We start from the raw sequence: 6,000 nt of genomic DNA, 5'->3' as shown, positions 1-6,000 counted from the left end.
CCGCTGTGACCGATTGTATATTTGTACAAGCAGATTATTCAAAGAATGATTTTCCCAGCTCAGATTGTTTCTTTTAGATCGTTGTTATTGAGCAATTATTCTATATGATATAAAAATTATAGGCAAAGCCATACCCATCTCCTTATCTTCTGGCTTGTGTTTGAACACGTATTGTTGTTGTTGACTAGTTTCTTGATTGAGTGTTTTCTATCAAAAAAAATGTCAGAATATAGTGAAACATGCTTGTTTTGATCTCCCACAACCAAAGGGGGTGTGTTTAAATAGACAGTCCTAAAACCCAAAATATTCAGTTTATTATCATGTGTCAATGCAAAGCATCCTGTTATGTTATGTGCAGCTGCAGGTAACTGGACCCAAACGCCGTCAACACTCGAAAAGGCAACTTTATTGCGCAACAGGATTTAACAGGATTAAAAAACAAACAAAACAGGCTCACACACATGATCTAGACAACACAAACCGACAAAGGGGAATGACACGAACAGGACTTAAATACAGAGGGCTGGTGCAGGTGTTTGGACACAGGAGGAAACAATCAGGGACAGGGCAGACAATCACAGGGACAGGAAGTGCAGAGAAACAGAGGACACGAGAGAAGGACTTCAAAATAAAACAGGAAACACAACACACGACACAACACTACAGATCCTGACATGTTCTCCCATTTGTGAAGCTATGACCAGTGTTGTAATAGAGATTTTGATCTAAATATAATTCTTTCTTTTTTTTAATGTCGATGTTATTTGATGATTTGATGATCACTTGAACAGAAAGTCCTGCTTACTGAGAAGTCATTGAGTGAATCCTTGAAGAGCTGACATTTCTTTCTCTACCAGAAGAGTGCAGTGTGGACATGGTTGACTGGATGGTCTTTCACAGACACACAGACAAACAGTACCCATACACGCACGCACGCACGCACGCACGCACGCACGCACGCACGCACGCACGCACGCACGCACGCACGCACAGACTGGTGACAGAGTAAAGGAAAAAGCTGAATAAATGTATAGTAGAGAAACATAAATGCAGATGCTTCCACTGACCCATCTGATGTTTTATTTGCATAGCATCTGACGACAACTCCCATTTCTTTCTGTTAACAGTGAGTTTATTGGTGGTCACACTTTGTCTCCTTCAGGCATCACTGCTGCAACAGTGTAACGTCCGGGTCAGCAGAACCTTCCTGAAGGACCTCAAGTCTGATTATTCTCTTCCCTGGTGAAGCCTAAAGCTCGTAGACGTGTGTGTGTGTCTATATACATATTTCAATCAGGGAGAGACCAGTTAGATAAAGAAAGGATGCATGTTTATTGTTAACAGATGATATGAAATGATGAAGTCTCAGAGTCTTTGGCGCTTGGACCCTGCGGGGAGATTTGCAATTGAGGGCCGACTGCCCCGATCAGCAACGAGATAGATCCCCCCGTGGAGTCCAGACCTGGTGGTGATGAGCTGATAGAATGATGAGTTGATGAAGCTGATGGATCCGTGGAGACTGGGCGGAGATGGGGAGGTGCGTAACAGCAGTATGAAAGAACTGAAGGTAGAGAGACAGTCATATTTAAATGAGACAGCAGCAAGATGATTGGCTAGCCGTGTCATTGTTTCTGTGTGCTTATTGGATAGAGGCTGATCTGCGCAGCTGGTGTCATGATTGACTGCGCGGAACGATGACGGCAAGTAAACAATGAGTGAGCATGCGTGAGGAATGATTGGCAGGAATGTGAGGAATGATTGGCAGGAATGTGAGGAATAGATGGCGGGCTGAGGGGTCTGGTCTTCCTGTCTGAACTTGCGCTAGAGCTCCATGTCCTACAGATCAGTGAAGTGCCCATCATTAGCACAACCCCTTATCTCCTCTCAATCTGTTTCTTGTACTTATTTAAGTGCTTTCATCAATGTTTGGAAGGACGTAGTGGGAGCGAGAAGTTATTTTGGGATTCAATTATTTTTCCTGCTGATGTACACAATTGTTTCAGAGTGCCTCATGGATTGTGTGTGTGGTTGTTCGTGCTTGTGCCACTGCCTGAGAAAAGCCCATGTGGTGCAAAATAAACTGTAAATGATGGTGCCTATTGAAAATACTGTATTACGTTTTTGGTGTTTAATATGTGTGCATATACAGGACAGAGACAGTGAAAGCCAATGGATGCAATTACAGTCTGTGTACATCAGATCTTAACCTGATGTTTGCAGCTGCCATGAACACTTCATCTAGATTGTCTTAATTAGGCAAAGGAAGGTAATCAAAATTAATACAAACAAACATGTCTGTTAGTTCTGTAATCACAATAATGTTGAGATACGCCAATTACCTTATGTCTTTTGACTGCCGCCAACGGCCATAAAGAGGAAGACAATTGTTAGTATTTAGTGTATTTGTTAAATAAGACAAACTAAATAAACACTCTTACCATGATAATGCAGATGTCACAATAGTATGCTGATGATATGATTAAACTGATACTGTTTTGCTTTCTTTTGCCCTGGTGTCATTCCCTGTTCCTTCACAAAGATTTATCATGCTCCATCGGCTGAGCGGCTGCAGATAAAACACATGCACAGACCTCAGGGTGATGGTTGCTAAAGACACTTCATGGTGGTCCAATGGTGTCTAATGATTTATGGATGGCTGTGAGTCAGAGAACAAGCACAAACCTTATGGCGCTTTCAGACCACATGAATGCCGCCCATTCATTTCTATGTGGAACAGGATGGGACACATTCGCCTCCAGTTGCAAATTGTCCCAACTCGTTCGCTTAGCACACAGTTGAGATGTTATTGAACTTTGACTAGCGCAATAGTGAGGCACTCCAGTGTGTTCTTTATCACAAAATACTAAGTATGTGCATATGTCTTCCCAGAAGGCTTGAGCTTGTCAACATGTATCTGTGTAAAGTCCAGACCAGTGCTCTCTGTGATGTATAATGATATAATTTCTCGCTATGATCCCTTTACAAACTTGATTTGAAACTATATTTGGATGTGTTCCACACCCTGGGTGGGGACGACACTGGTCAGATTTTGGCTCGTCTACTTTCTTTGTGCGCTGCGTTGTTGAGCAATGCCCTCTCTGCTGGTGTTCCAGACGGCTTCCCACACAGTCAGCGAGCAGACATTGGATCTTACAATCTTCATTTTAGTACGCACAAGGCAAGACCAAGGCAGACCAATTCCACACAAAGATTGCATTTGTCTTAATGTGAAATTCCAGTTTATCAGTTCCAACCACAGCATGGGGTAACACACGTGTTGTGCCCCCTGGGCTTCAACTATGAATATCAGCAGATTAACTTAACATAGGTCAAAAGAAAAAATACTACTTTTGTTAAATAGATGGAGCTCTTGGTGCAACACAACTCTCACTCTATGGTCAGGGAAAATGCTGCTCTTCAATAAAACATCAATATGCATTGAATATTTCAACACCGTTTTGCATGATTATACAGCTTAGATAGTGGAACATGGAACGGTCAAATATGATCCAGTTTTCTGCAAAATCCTTGGAAAGAGATGTCATTTTCATCGGCGTTGGAATAGTTTTGGTTAATAGGGAAATAATCTGTTTTTATCTGTACTTACCTCGGCTACTCTTGTCAGTTTATGTTGCATGGCAATCCTCCCGTTTGTGAGTGACTGTGAATTAAACCTCTGAGTAGTTTAGTCTGTTAGGCTGCGATTTGACAGGGATGTTAATAGGATAACTGTCGTCATGCTATACAATATACTCAAACATCCCAGGGGGACATTTGCCGCAGACACCACTCTTTTTCTGTTCACTAGGATTGTACAAAGAAGAAATATTGACAAGGTCACCTTCAAATCAGGATGCACTTTGTATGGCTGTAGTGGTTTTAGATTTCCCAAAATCCAACTGTAACCTCTTTGCTATTGTTCTTTGCTGTCTTTTTACTTGTTTTTCCATTTCTATAGGCTTTTGTTCTTATTTGCATTGATTGTATGGATATAATTTCTTTGGATAAATAATTTATTTTTTCATGGCACACACACACACACACGCGCACACGCACGTACACACACACACACACACACACACACACCTCCATCTGAACCATGAGAAACAATATAGGGTTGCAGCTATAGATTCATTTAGAAATCTAGCAAAATATGTATAAGATTAAGTAACCAATTATTCCCTTATGATTAGTCAAGTAATCGGATAAAAAATACTTTTGCTTTGTTAAGGAACAATAGTAAATATACAAAAGAGAAAAACAATTAATTGCTTTCCTTTTAAGAAATATCGACATTTGTATTACTTAAATTCCATACAGAAATGTGAGATGTTAACGGTTTCCTTTGTTTTTGTCAAAGAACACAACACACCAGCAACGAGGCTGCAGGGCCTATTGTATATCTCTGTTGGCTTTTCCTGTGCTGTGCATTGTGTGCTTTCATTCAAGCTCTCAAGGGGGTAAAAAATCGAGTTTAATGTGCAATGAAATGGCCCAGCCACTCTAATTCAATCTCTTTCAATCGTCTTTGAAAATGACTTGGTTGTCTGCCCTTCTCATTTGTGCTTTGTCATTCATCTTTTGCCATCTACCAATTCAGTGCGGAAATGTCAAAATGTGCAAAAGCCCGCAGAACTATTTTCAGTATTTTTCTTTTGGTATACAGTTGTATTTGGTCCATTCTCTTATATATTTTTTCTATCTTTAATATTAAGTCTACCGCGTCATCACTGGTTTCCAGAAGACCTGTCAAGCTGATGGAGAAACTGTGAGAATAGTCTTTCTTTTTATATTCTATGAAGAGCTTTTTCTTATGGATTGCAATGTCAATCCGTCCATTACTCTGGCTGAAACATGTCAACAACTTCTAGGTTGATTGCTTTACATGTTGTGTGGCAACCAGAAGTATTCTCAGTGTTCCCTGATTTTCTTTTGTTGCTTCCAGTCTCTGGATCCACTGATTGCTTCTGTTAGGAACTGTCTCGTTGGGTTCGCCAGATCTCTTATTTCCTTTTCCCCGTAGAGAATCAGGCCGTCCCTCATGTTTTGGCCAGAAAGGCTTGTCTCGAGGTTTCAAAAGAGCTGCCAACTCATAATCAGGCAATTGATTATCAACTGATGGAATTGCAACCTGTTGCCGTAAGATCGACCCCTTTTAAATCTTATCTGCTGTCCCCCCCGCTCTCTTTCATCACTCAATCCCGTTTGCTGAATGTGACCACTTAACTTGAGAAGAAGGTTCACGTAACCCATCCCTCATTTACTGAGGAACCCTGATAAAGAAAGATGTTTCAGCCCCTGTACTTAGCTATTCACACATTCGAGGGAGAGGATGCATCATCATTTGCTGAATTGTCCGGTTATGCTTTTTACTTGACACGCAGATTTCTTGTTTCCCTGTCAGCAGTTTTATCTTTGGCCTTCTTTGTAAATCCAAAATTAGTGTTATGTGCAGCTGCAGGTAACTGGACCCAAACGCCGTCAACACTCGAAAAGGCAACTTTATTGCTCAACAGGATTTAACAGGATTCAAAAACAAACAAAACAGGCTCACACACATGATCTTCAATGATCTAGACAACACGAACCGACAAAGGGGAATGACACGAACAGGACTTAAATACAGAGGGCTGGTGCAGGTGATTGGATACAGGACAATTAGTGAGAAGCTTTGCTTGCATTTTCCTCCATTTTGACATTTTTCAATGCAAAAGTGACTGAATCTTTTGGCTTCTCAGAACATGCTTTGTATGACAACCAGTTCCCCTACCAGTATACAACGCTGTTAGGTTTTTTAAGTAAACTAAAAATGAAAAATACAGGTCCATTATTGTGTCAAGTATTATTATAACCTATTTACAGGTGAAAGTTTGATTATTTGTATTGTAAAACAGGAGAGCGATGGAGAGAAAAAAGAGCCGGGGAATGCCATGCATCATTGGCTGATTTTAGACCACTAACTGATGCACACTCCAGCCTGCTGTGCTCCGATGACGCATC

The sequence above is a fragment of the Cyclopterus lumpus genome, chromosome 4 (assembly GCF_009769545.1).
Source record: "Cyclopterus lumpus isolate fCycLum1 chromosome 4, fCycLum1.pri, whole genome shotgun sequence".
Lineage (NCBI taxonomy): Eukaryota > Metazoa > Chordata > Actinopteri > Perciformes > Cyclopteridae > Cyclopterus > Cyclopterus lumpus.
Note: the sequence above shows the minus strand (reverse complement) of the source record.